This window comes from Schistocerca serialis, chromosome 2 (genome assembly GCF_023864345.2).
Source record: "Schistocerca serialis cubense isolate TAMUIC-IGC-003099 chromosome 2, iqSchSeri2.2, whole genome shotgun sequence".
Lineage (NCBI taxonomy): Eukaryota > Metazoa > Arthropoda > Insecta > Orthoptera > Acrididae > Schistocerca > Schistocerca serialis.
The window spans coordinates 687,624,359-687,638,260 of NC_064639.1; the positions used below are offsets into that span (position 1 = coordinate 687,624,359).

The following is a 13,902-nucleotide window of genomic DNA, read 5'->3' on the forward strand; positions in this document are numbered from 1 at the left end:
TGGTATCATCGGGTTGTTTGAAATTTGTGTTGTCAGTACTAGACATCTAATAAAACCGAGACTGGAAGCTGACTTGCTGATGTTATTGTGGAGTATGTGTAATATGAACTCAGCGGCCATCGTCTGGAGATTCTCTCTCTCTCGATATCGGTATCATTAATGAGGATGTCCTCCTCGCGATTTGAACGTGATTCTTCCAAAATACGAGTAAAGTGTCTTTAACCGTTGTGGTAACTCGCTCAGTTTCGGAAGGAACAGGTTTAGAGTGCTGAAGGAAACTTGATAGAAGTGTCCATGTGTACTAGGCGATTTCTCGCTGTCATTGTCTTACAAAAGAATGCACTGTTTAGCTTTGGATAACAGTGAACCGAATGTACCATAAGGCGAGGAACCAACGCGTGACGAGGGCAGTAATCGGTCACCGTATTCTAGCAGCTAATAAGCCGGCGCTGGCAGAAGAAAATTAGTGTCTTCTCTCTAGCGGCGAGCCACTTAACGTTGTTAGCTCCGCTGGTCAACATCTGGTACATGCTTCTCGAACCGTGCACTTTCTCCAGGTTACTTCAGCATTTCGTTTGCTTCCTATTTCCGTTGTAAAGGGTAGTCTTCGTCCAGTGGGAAATAGCGTCGGGACGGTAAAGCGAGAAAATTCGGCGCGTCGCATTAAGTGTTCAGTTAGCGGCTTCAGTGCATAATAACACTTACTCCAGCAAAGGGGCCTGTTATTTTTTCTCGATGTTTTTGTTAAATGGAGAGTATATGTATCCTAAGCCACTGCGTCTACCAGAAGTACATCTAGACATGCCACGAGTCGTAAACATCCTTCACCAAAAAGTAAATAATGCTTAGGACAGTGGTCCAAAGAGCACGTACGCTGTCAGGCAAAAGCATCCACCGGAGAGGGTTTCAAAAATGACAGGTATTAAGACCGAGAAGTCAACAGCACCTGCAGAGGAAACACACTAAAAAAGTTGCATAAAACCTCAATATTTATCGAATCCTCCAACGAAACTAAAGTGAGTGAGCAGTGTAGTTCAATCAGCAGGTACTGAGGCTTCGGTTTAAGTAAAAAGGGGGCCCCGGTGCTCCCTTTGCATGAATGTCGTCTGAAATTTTAACAGTCGAACACGGGGAACGTCTTAGGGCACACTTGCAACGGATCACTGCTGTTTGCGTGGAAAGACTGCGAATTTCTCCATCCCGTTACTTTATTAGACGGCTATTACTGACAACACAAATTTCAAAGAACCCGATCATACCAAATGTACAACTATCAGAGATAGGAGGCAGGAAGAAAACCAACCGACCTATATGTTGTAATTATCTCCGCTGCGAACTCAAAAGTCTGGTAATTGTCACTGAATATTTTATCCTCATTTTTGAACAGGTAGTGTAAACAGTGAGATAGATTAGTGATTCTTCGGTTTCGTTTTCACTAGTTGGTTTGTAAATAAAATAATTGAGTGTGAAGAATTTTTCGTCACGAATGGTGTAGGGGAGAATGAGAGTACCTAGTTTTGTAGCTTCGGATTATGCAGTTAACTGTTCATTTCTCGCTGGCCGCGGTGGTCTCGCGGTTCTAGGCGCTCAGTCCGGAACCGCGCGACTGCTACGGTCGCAGGTTCGAATCCTGCCTCGGGCATGGATGTGTGTGATGACCTTAGGTTAGTTAGGTTTAAGTAGTTCTAAGTTCTAGGGGACTGATGACCTAAGATGTTAAGCCCCATAGGGCTCAGAGCCTTTTTTTTTTTGTTCATTTCTCATTACAGTATCTTCTGCCGAACAAGCCAGTGCCTTTGCCTCATACTGCCCTCTTTTCTTTTTTCTTTTCTACTTAGGTGTCAGCATTAAATGCGAAAGTAGGGACCCGAACAATTAAAAATTACTCTTGCTGGTTTATATGCCCTTCGACCTATGAAAGCTCGCTTATCTAACTTAAAAGCTAATGTTTAGGGCACAGATGGTCATGCAATTTTTCAGAGAATTTATCGCTGGAAGTTTATCTCCAGTTTTAAAGAATTAATACCACGAAGTTCGGACTAAATCTGAAGTACACTCCCACACTCAAGGGTTTTTTTTCCATCGTCATGTTACAGACACAAATTTTGCTCATAGAAGTTCCATCTGTAAGTCTTTGAAAGAACTTGTCTGTTATGTTTAGCTTGTGCAGCAATGAAAGTAGTTATAATCTTCACTCCGAAGTTTGGTTTGATGCAGCTCTCCATGTTTGCGTGTTCTTTGATAGTCTCTTCGTCTGTGCGTAAAAACTGCTATTATTTGAACCTGCTTAAGATATTGAAGCCCTATCTCAGTCTTGAATTTTTTACTCCTAACACTTCTTTCCATTAACAGCTTAACTTAATCCTAGATCCGTCAGGATGTGTTAGCAACTTATTTTAGTCAAATGAAGGTAGTAAATAAAGACGTTTCTTCGAAGTCATAGGATATACGGAGTACCACTTTTAAGACTCCTGCATTCAGTGTTGTCCCTGAGCTTGTGGCATTTGGGTGACGTTCGGATCTGATAGTCATTTAACTCTAATTGTGACGTCATTTGCTAAAGTAGTTGAACTATCTGTATATGGAACTTTATTATTTTGCACTGTTCTGAAGTTTGTCGTGTTCCCCGAATGTAATATATTGAACTGCTTTATTTTCAGAGAAGAAACCTGTTAAGTTTCAGTAATCTTGGTTGAAGACCGCGATACGCTGCCACTGTCCCTTGTCAAAGATAACTTAGCCGTACTTGCATACGCGTGCAGATTATCACCGTGTGTGGACCGAGTAATATGCAACGTTTACCGTGTTCTGGCTAAGATATTCATGAATAGAAAGTCTGCTCGCGTCTTAAATGTTGTTGGATTGCTACAGAGAATTGTGCCAGCTATGCCATAGCTGGAGTGCAGAGACAGTGGTGTTTTTTCTCGGTGGGCATTGCGGGCAGCTGTCGCCACTGATGGCTCATCAAAAGGTCCTTGCTGATCGCGAGGGGCAGCAGCGCTGCCTGATTGGCTGCTCGTCGTTGAGCTACACAAACAGGCGTCTTCAACTTGCCGTTGAACCACTCGGTCTAGCGTGATGAGACATCATCCATCTGACAAAAGTCGACCTCACTCACGTATCCGCAAGAGTGTTAGAATTTATTAGTTAAAAAAAGAAAGGAAACCCCGTGTTCAGGCCCTGAAGACCGGGCTATATTCAACCGGCCGCCGTCTCATCTTCAATCATTCATCATCGAATTCGGTATGAAGGGGCATGGGGTCAACATATCGCATTCCCGGCCGTTGTCGACGTTTCGACTTTGGAGCCGCCCTCTCTATCACGTAACTGCTGAATTGGCATCACGAGGCCAAGTACACCCCAGGCCAGTTCTCCTACCAAGGAAAAATTCCTGGCACTACCGGTAATCGAACCTGAATCGTCCACATGAGGATCTGTCGCGCTGACTACTCGGCTATCGAGGCGAACGAATTTATTAGTAGCGAAAGCAAACTCTGTATGAAGATGCTTGGCGAAGACCCTATGGGAAATTTTACACACTGCTGAGATTTGAAAGAAAAGAATCGTGCGAACATTTCAAAGCGTTAGCAGTTCGCTTGGAAAAGCATGTAGCGTACAAGCGAACGCAACTAAAGTATTTAGAAACGAGAACTTACAGCCTTTTAATTAAAATCTTTGTGCCTCTTTCTAATTGGCAGAGAGCGAGAGAAAGTATTTGTCTTTCTCAATGGAGAAGAGTTTCTCTGTTGAAGCAATATTGAATTTAAAAAAACAAAAAAACTTGACCGATTCGTATCCTTGTTTATGAACTGTGGCTTTTCCCTGTGAGAAATATTGTAAAACTGAAATAATTTTGTCTCTTTTGCCGGGGAAACGCTGAAGTAAACCGATCATGTCGTCCTGCAACCTTCACAATATGGCACAACAATATAGCAAACAATGACGCATAGGTTAAGAAAACTCAAAAGCGCGGAGTGTATGAGTGGAACGCTCTCCCCTCCCCTTCCTCCCACCCGTCTCTCTCTCGTGGGTATCGCTTGGTTTCACAGCGGCAGATTACCTTCAGCCATTTTCTACCCCTGTTGGAATGTTTGGAAAGCTGCGACAGATCATCATGCAACACAAACCAAAGCAGGTATTTGAGACAGTCTCAGATTTTGGTGACGCGATGCAGGGCTTTTGCGCTCAATATATTTTGTGTATCTTAGATTTAGTTAGGAGATTTTGGAGTAAACTGCGTGCCGGAGTCTATTATCACATAAACACACATTTGTAACACTTGAGTTGCAAACAGATACAGTCCAAAGAGCGTAGGCCTATAAGTAGACACAAACAGTCCTTCGCTAGTCGAAGAACATCTAATGACTTCACAGATAGAGGTAAGTCACAGAGCAGCACCATTTTTATGTAACTAAACGAGGATACAGATAATATGCATATACCTGTTTTCTAATTTGATACTTATTTTACAATGAACCAGTTTTAAGCAGTGGTAGATCACTTCTGGATTTCTTACTTTTTGTTACGTTAGGCATAACGGTAATATCTTACTAAATACTAACCAGTACTGTTACAATAATTTTAAAAACACGTTCATTAAATGCAATTTAATCTTTGTGGTCTTCGTATAGTGGCAATCTTCCTATAAAAAGGAAAAGCTTAGCCGATGTACGTATCATTATTAACATTGTGTCTTGCCGGCAGCAATCAGAAGCGAGTAATCCAGAAAGTATCTCACCCTCCTTAAAATATATATATAACAGTAACCATCATCAATAAAAAGTTGCGTTTACGTACATGCAGTCGACATGTGATCAATGGCATGTATAAATTGTGTGCCCGTAATTGGTTAACTTTGTTGGTGATACTGACTTCTCAGTATTTTAAGTACTATGTACTACCTCTGCATATGACATTAGTACTTTTGTGTGCAGTCCAACATTTCAAATGTACTTAACAAATGTCTGGAGTGTGGCTTACAGCTTCACAATTAACCGTAAAGCCACTTTCTGGTTGCATACAGCAGAAATTCACGTATTAAAATATGTATTTGTTGAAGGCATGGTTACAAGTTCTGGTATCGCGTTCTAGGCATGTGCAATAAATACATGACTGACTAACCTTTCATGGCCGGCGTTGGCTGTTAATTGCACTACCGTGTTTCATGCTATTTTGAAAGTACTGGATTCATCGGAAATAACTCACGTAGTACACAAAACTGCTTCTTCTTTCGTCTTTATCCCGTACCTACACGGTTTCGGCATGTTAATTATCGGATGTGGCGTCGTTAATGTTACAGGGTGGCTGGTTGCCATTTTCGTGGCCACCCTTTTAGCCCCAGGGAAGGAATTTGTGCACCGAGACTGTCTGTATCCAATGTTATTCGTCTGAACGTGTGCGAACGTTTTCTAAACGTTCGCAAATCGTGTGACAGATGGCGGGACGTGGGTACCAGCCCAATATTCACCTAGTATGGCGGGAAACAGCATCTGCCCGGCACACCGGCCCTCATCGTTAATCCGCCCGGCGGATTCGATACGTGGCCGACGCGCCTGCCCGAATACCGGAAGCGGCGTACTAACATGCGCGGCTATCCGGGCGGCTGAACACACGACTCCTTGTCCTGTTAGACAAGGGCTACTCCGCTGTAAAGCCTCGCGCATTGCCTCGTAAGAAACATTTGAAAACATTGGAGCAGCTTGAGCTTGGTTTACATCCCATGTCCGGCCATTCCAACCCAGTCTTTCCATAATTTCCGCAACTTGCCTCAGGCGATTGATAGGATGGTTCTTCGAAAGTGGAACTAAATTGACAACGATCTTATGAAGATTTTGCAGTGTCGGCGAGATGCTAGTTTCGAAATTTACACGTATTACTTTTGCAGGTTTTTAGATATTTTCACTGTAAGATTGAAATACTAAACACTTCATAAAACTGTTTCACTGAGAACGATAATACTGTGACGAGGTACTGGGATGGCTTGGAATGGGCAAATGAGTTTCTACCAAAGATGGATACAGCTGCAACGGAAGAAGGCAGCTCTTAGGTGTAAGCGATCCGTACTGTCTATTGAAACTTCCTGGCAGATTAAAACTCTGTACCGTACCAGGACTCGAACTCAGGACCTTTGCCTTTCGCGGGCAAGTGCTCTACCAACTGAGCAACCCAAGCACGACTCGCGCCCCGTCCTCACAGCTTTACTTCTGCCAGGTCCCGAGTTCGAGTCTCAGTCCGGCACACAGTTTTAATCTGCCAGGAAGTTTCATATCAGCGCACACTCCGCTGCAGAGCGAAACTCTCATCCTGGAAACATCCCCAGGCTGTGGCTAAGCAATGTCTCCGCTATATCCTTTCTTTCAGGAATGCTAGTTCTGCAGAGTTCGCAGGCGAGCTTCTGTAAAGTTTGGAAGGTACGAGACGAGGTACTGGCAGAAGTAAAGCTGTGAGGACGGGGCGTGAGTCGTGCTTGGGTAGCTCAGTTGGTAGAGCACTTGCCCGAAAAAGGCAAAGGTCCCGAGTTCGAGTCTCGGTCCGGCACACAGTTTTAATCTGCCAGGAAGTTTCATATCAGCGCACACTCCGCTGCAGAGTGAAAATCTCATTCTGCGTACTGTCTATCATTTACAATCATTCAGTCTTGGAGTGCTGGTTTCTGGGACCACGGCGAGTGCAGGAGATACTCGTACGCCGCCACGCCTCCTTGCGTGCTGTTCTCACAGCGTCGTCCTTGTCAGCGGTAGTGCATATCGTGCGTCCGCTGATGGTGCATCAGTGCCCCCTAGACGTCCCGTGTGATCAAGCCCCCATACAGGCTCCGCTGCTGTCCCAACAGGAAGCGGCAGGGCGATCCAGTTCTGCGAAGTCTGCACCGGAGGATGTACGAGTACGGCTGAGTGCATCAGGCCCCAGCGGTGCAGGGCTGAAGGGACCTCAGTTCGAAAACTGGTACCTATGAACGCGGCTGGCTCCCGATGAATAGACCTGCGGCAACGGCAGTGCACAATGGCTACCAAGAGCATGCGCGGTTCGGCAGTAGTCGAGTGTTAGAGACCAGATGGCGGCGTTGGAACTGCGTCATAGATGCGTCGCCGTCTTCACGGCAGATTTCGACACAATGTGTAGGACGCTTAATAGATGCCAACTGTCAGATGACGATGACTGGCGGGATGGCTAAGAGACGGGTGATGGATATAAGTACTGCCGTCCGGAGTTGCTCATGCGGAAGAAGGAGCGCTGCTCCATTACTCCGTCACGCGGAAGTGTCTCGAAGGATTGTCAGTGTCATAGGACCCCTTAATTGCCTTGAGGATTATGTTGAAGCGCGGAAGCGGCCCTCTGCTGCATAGGCTCTTGTGCAGCAGTTTGTCATTGACTGCGGCGGCCAGCGCCCGGTGTGGTTCCCCCTTCAGATAGTCACACGAATGACAAAATGATGTTTCAAAATAAATGATCACTGAATAGAAAAGCAACAGAAAGCGCTTAACAGAGTAAAGGCCTGATAAGGTACCACGACCATTTTATATAGAGTACGCTAAAGAACTTGATCATCTTTTAGAAGCAATTGTACTATGTGTCGTCGGAGGTTCGAAGCCTTCTTAGTGACTGGGAAAAAGTAATCCCAGTTTTCAAAAAGGGTCGTCGTACAATTTCACTAAACTAGATGTATCTGTCTCTGATGTATATCTATTGTAGAACTTAGGATCATGTTTTGTGTTAGAGTATTATAAGATTCCTGGAGACTGAAAATTTCCTGTGTAGAACGCTACATGGGTTCCAGAAACAAAGATCATGTGAGATCCAGCTCTCAATGTTCGTCCACGAGTCCCATAACCAGTAAATACAGTTGATGCCATATTCTTTGACTTTCGGAAGGCCGTCCTATGAACAAAATAAGAGCGTACCTAATGTCACAATGAATGTGTCATTGAATTGAAGAGTTTCTGGCAAACAGTACGGAGTATGTCATTCTCAGACGTAAAACTATCTTTCGGGCGTACCCCAAGGGAATATTACAGGATCATTACTTCTGACAATTTACGAGGGTCATTCAATAATTAGAGACAAATTGGTCTGGGGAAAAAGCTGTTAGTAGGGCAAATTTGATACTTTTATGGATTTAAGTTGGCATCACAGGAAACAGCCCTGATCAGCTGATGATCAACATTGTTTTGTTTATAACCTCAAAAATACATTTCAAGATGGGGAGTCCGCTTGAATCGTCCACGTCAGTTGAATGACGTTCTGTTAATCGTTTTTTACTTGCTGAAGGCGAGAAACCATACATACTGTAGAATGTCTGAAGCTCATGGTGAAGGTTGTATGAATTGTGAAAATTTTTACAAGGGGGTAGAGCAGTTCAAAAATGATCGCGACTCAGTGACACCTTTCTGGCCTACCAGTTGCAGTTTCAACCCCCTCAAGTCGAATTGATGACATTATTCGTGCTGACCGCCGTGTGTCTGAGGAAATGATTGTTGATAAGGTTCAATTTACTACTGGTACAGTTCATAACATTACGTGTAACAAGCTGAAGTACCGCTAAACATGTGCAAGATGGGTCCCAAAAGAATTGACGCGCCTCGCGGCTACACAAGGAAACAAGGTTGAGAGTTTGCACAGAGCTAAAGGAACGTTACGAAAGAGGTGATCACTTCCTCAACAAAATTTTAACTTGTGATTAAACGGGGGTTCACTATTATGAGCCAGAATCAAGACAAAAGCATGGAGTGGAAACACACCAACTCACCTCTCAAGAAAAAAAATTCAGAACCTAAGCACCAGCAGGAAAAGTCATGTTGACGGCGTTTTGGGATGTTGGAGGTCCAGTTTTTTTGTGATTATCTCGAAGAGCAGCGTACAGTGAACAGCCAATACCACCCGGATTAGCGTCCGGCCATCATGATTTAGGTTTTCCGTGATTTCCCTAAATCACTCTAGGCAAATGCCAGGATGGTTCCTTTGAAAGGGCAGAGCCGACTTCCTTCCCCGTCCTTCCCTAATCCGATGAGACCGATGACCTCGCTGTTTGGTCTCTTCCCCCAAACAATCCAATCCAATCCTACCCGGATTACCTTTTAAACAAGGTGAAGCCAGTCATGAAAGAGAGACATCGTGGATCTCAGAGGAGAGGTGTGATTCTCCAGCAAGAAAACGGGCGTCCTCATATTGCTAAACTAACTTGTAAAACCATCGACAAAATGGACTGGGAAGTACTGCCTCATCCCCCCTTACAGACCTGTTTTAGCATCTAGTGATTTCCATTTGTTTGGTGCACTGAAGGAGGCATTACGTGGGAAGAGGTTCCAGGACGACGAGGACATGAAAAAGTTTGTGGGACATTGATTCTAATATAAATATAGTCCTTTGCAGCCGGAATAAAAAAGCTTGTAGCCCGTGCATAAATGTTAAAGGGGATTATGTTGAAAAGTAGAAAAAGTATTTTTGTGTAAAAATAAACGCTTTTTTTCTCCAGACCAATTTCTATCTCTAATTATTGAATGACCCTCGTATTTAGGTGACCTAGTGGATAACGTCGCAAGCTCGATGATGCTTTTCATATGTGATGCTGTTGTATACAGAAATGTCGCAACTCTAGAAAATTTTACCGAAATCCAAGAAGACCTGCAGAGGATCGAGGCTTGGTACAGGGATTGGTAGTTGACCTTCCACACACTCATGTAACGTGTTGCGCATATGCAGAAGGATTGGTTGGTTGGTTGTTTGGGGAAGGAGACCAGACAGCGTGGTCATCGGTCTCATCGGTTTAGGGAAGGAAGTCGGCCGTGCCCTTTCAGAGGAACCATCCCGGCATTTGCCTGGAGTGATTTAGGAAAATCACGGAAAACCTAAATCAGGATGGCCGGACGCGGGATTGCACCGTCGTCCTCCCGAATGCGAGTCCAGTGTCTAACCACTGCGCCACCTCGCTCGGTATACAGAAGGACCCAGTACTGAATGGTTACATGATCGCAGAACGATCAGTGGAAGCAGTCATCCCTGAAGTATCTGGAAGTATGTGTACGAAGCAATTTACGGTGGAACCACAACACGAAACTTACCGCAGGTAAGGCAGATGCTAGACTGAGATTCATTGGAAGAATGCTCAGGATGTATAGTCCACCCAGAAAAAGAGGAAGTTTTTTAAACCTTCGTTCGACCAACACTTTAGTATTCCTTATCTGTCTACTATCCGTACCAGACAGGATTAATAGAGGAAATAGAGAAGATCCAACGAAGAGCATCGGATTTCGTTACGGGTTCGTTTTGTAAGCTCTAATGCGTCATGGAGATTCTCAGGCAACTGCCGCGGAGTTTAGATGTAGATGTAAAGGTAAATTGGCAGGTTCGATAATGATCTTTGTGAAACGCTTTGCAGTTGTGCTAAATTACAATCACTTCTACGGCAGTTGATCTACGCATCGCGCGACTGGCTAGCAGCGAACATCTGAAGTTCTTTCTTGCCGAAGTTCTTTCTCGTTTATGCGCCCAGTCAGTAGCTTACCTGTGTGATACGTCGTCGTACGAACTGAAGAAATCGGACGCATTAGTTTATCTACGACCGGTTAACCGCGGACCTACACACAGAGGCTAGTTGCAGCTGGACCTACGGCGTGCACATCTCACCCGATGGCCTCCCAGACGCGCTTAGTCGGTTATAAGTAAGGGGCTACTGGCGAACAAAAGTATGCACATAATATAGCAGATTCCTGTATCGTACGCTAATGTAAAATGTTATAGACATGTCAGAAACCAGATGGCAGTTATGAGTCGAGGGGCATGAAAGGGAAGCGGTGGTTGGGAAAGGAGTGAGACAGGGTTGTAGCCTCTCCCCGATGTTATTCAATCTGTATATTGAGCCAGCAGTAAAGGAAACAAAAGAAAAATTCGGAGTAAGTATTAAAATTCATGGAGAAGAAGTAAAAACGTTGAGGTTCGCCGATGACATTGTAATTCTGTCAGAGACAGCAAAGGACTTGGAAGAGCTGTTGAACGCAATGGACAGTGTCTTGAAAGGAGGATATAAGATGAACATCAACAAAAGCAAAACGAGGATAATGGAATGTAGTCAAATTAAATCGGGTGATGCTGAGGGAATTAGATTAAGAAATGAGACACTTAAAGTAGTAAAGGAGTTTTGCTATTTAGGGAGTAAAATAACTGATGATGGTCGAAGTAGAGAGGATATAAAATGTAGACTGGCAATGGCAAGGAAAGCGTTTATGAAGAAGAGAAATTTGTTAACATCGAGTATAGATTTAAGTGTCAGGAAGTCGTTTCTGAAAGTATTTGTATGGAGTGTAGCCATGTATGGAAGTGAAACATGGACGATAACTAGTTTGGACAAGAAGAGAATAGAAGCTTTCGAAATGTGGTGCTACAGAAGAATGCTGAAGGTAAGGTGGGTAGATCACGTATTTAATGAGGAGGTATTGAATAGGATTGGGGAGAAGAGAAGTTTGTGGCACAACTTGACTAGAAGAAGGGATCGGTTGGTAGGACATGTTTTGAGGCATCAAGGAATCACAAATTTAGCATTGGAGGGCAGCGTGGAGGGTAAAAATCGTAGAGGGTGACCAAGAGATGAATACACTAAGCAGATTCAGAAGGATGTAGGTTGCAGTAAGTACTGGGAGATGAAGAAGCTTGCACAGGATAGAGTAGCATGGAGAGCTGCATCAAACCAGTCTCAGGACTGAAGACAACAACAACAACAACAACAACAACAGGGGGTCCTATTTCATCCCATGTAAACATCATGCGCACCAAATGTCTCCTGCCACAACAGTACTATGTAGGCAAGCGGGAGACATCGCCTTACGTGGTTTTCTCCGTACTCTTACTGTACCGCCGATGTGTACGTGGAGTTCAGACGGTCTTTTGTTCTTAGCATTCAGTGTCAGTGAACCAAGGCCCACGATAATCTGAGTTCAATGGCGTGCATTAAGCTGAGGTATTCGTATGGAGCTATCTCATTGCAAGGAGGTGGCTGTTGTTAGTATCGCTACTTGTTTGGATTGCTGCAGTTGTTTGTGGTGGTGGCGGCGGCGGCGGTGGTGGTGGTGGTGGTGGTGGTGGTGGTGGTGGTGGTGGTTGTTTTAGGGTTTGTTGTCACCCAGTACTTCATTGGCGAGTGATTAACAGTCTGTTACAATCGTCCATAGTCTGTTGCGACCCTGACTTTCACACATTGTTGCCCATGGCAGTTGACTACCTCTGACAATTTTCCTTGTGTCAAAGTACTCGCGGTACGTTCTTGATACACTGGCACATAAAAATCTCAATGCATTCGAGGTCTTGAAGACGGTGTCCCATGTATCGAGCACTGTGTGGCCACGATCACATGCACAGATTCTGTCCCTAACACATTCTGTGGTGGACACACGCCGACAGTAGATGCAGTGTTTGAACCCATTCCAGCCCCATACACTCCGATCACAATTTGGTAATGATGAAGGGCAGGGTGAAGTTCGAGATTAGTCAGGAAGAATCATTGCGCAGAGAAGTGGGATAAAATATAGGTACAAAGAAGATAAATGCGAAGAAACTTTCGGGTAACAGAAGTAATGAAAGAAGGAAGTACAAAAATGATCAAGGTAATTCAGAAATACAGAAATAAGTCACTTAGGAATGAAATAAATAGGCAGTCAAGGAACCTAAGGCGAAATGGCAGCTTGAAAAATGTAAAGAAATCGATAAAGAGTGACTCGGTAGGACTGACTCAGCATATAGAAGAGTCAAGACAACCCTCTCTGAAATTAAAAGCAAGGGCGATAACATTAAGAGTGCAATGAGAATTCCACTAATAAACGCATAGGGGGTGCCGCATAGGTGGAAAGAGTACGTTGGGGGACTCTTGACGAGGAGAACTTACCTGATGACGTGATAAGGAAGAGATAGCGGATCCAGTATTGGAATCAGAATTTAGAAGATCTTTAGAAACTTAATATCAAATAAGGCAGAAGGTATAGATAACATTCCACCGGAATGTCCAGAATCATTGGGGGGAAGTGGCAGCAAAGCGATTGTGCACGTTGGTATGTAGAATGTATGAGACTAGAGATATACCATCAGACTTTCACAAAAATATTGTTCGCACAGTTTCCAAGCTTGCGAGGGCCGACAAGTGCGAGAATTATCGCACAATCAGCAGAACAGCTCATGCACTCAAGTTGCTGACAAGAATAATATAGAGAAGAATGGAAAAGAAAATTGAGGTTGTCAGATGACGATCAGATTAGCGTTACGAAGCGTAAAGGCACCAGAGAGGCAGTTTTGACGTTGCAGTTGATAAAGGAAGCAAGACTGAAGGAAAATCAAGACTTGTTCATAGGATTTGTCGACCTGAAAAAAGCTTTCTCGTCAGATGTTCTAAACGCTGAGAAAAATAAGGATAAGCTATAATGGAAGACAAGTAATATACAATATTTACAAGAACCAAGACGGAACAATAAGAATGGAAGGCCAAAAACGAAGTTCACGGATTAAAAAGGGTGTAAGAAAAGGATGTAGTCTTTAGACCTTGCTTTTCAATCTATGCGTCGAAGAAGCAAAGACGGAATTAAAAGAAAGTTTCAAAAGCCGGATTAAAATTTAAGGTGGGAGGATACTGGCGACATTGTTATCCTCGGTGAAAGTAAAGAAGAATTATAGGGTCTTTAGAATGGAATGAACAGTCTAGTGAGTACATAATATGAATTGAGAGTAAATCGCAGAAAGACGAAAGAAGTGAGAAGCAGTAGAAATAAGATCAGCGAGAAACTTACCCTCAGGATTGGTGATCGCGAAGTAGATGATGATCAGGGAGTCTGCTACTTAAGCAGCAAAACAGAGCAAGGACGACATAAAAAGGAGACTAGCAGAGTCTAAAAGGGCATTCCTGGTCGAGAGAAGTGTACTAGTATG

The 13,902-nt window shown here is 44.0% G+C and overlaps 1 protein-coding gene and 1 non-coding gene across 2 annotated transcripts in view; both read left to right on the forward strand.

Annotated features, from left to right (window-relative positions):
• LOC126457815 (endoplasmic reticulum junction formation protein lunapark-A) overlaps window positions 1-13,902 on the forward strand; it is a 130,546-nt gene that overhangs the window by 67,532 nt on the left and 49,112 nt on the right. The gene's annotated exons all lie outside the window — the stretch shown is intronic.
• Window positions 6,464-6,538, forward strand: Trnaf-aaa (transfer RNA phenylalanine (anticodon AAA)). The gene has a single exon. It is a non-coding gene; the product is annotated as a tRNA-Phe (tRNA).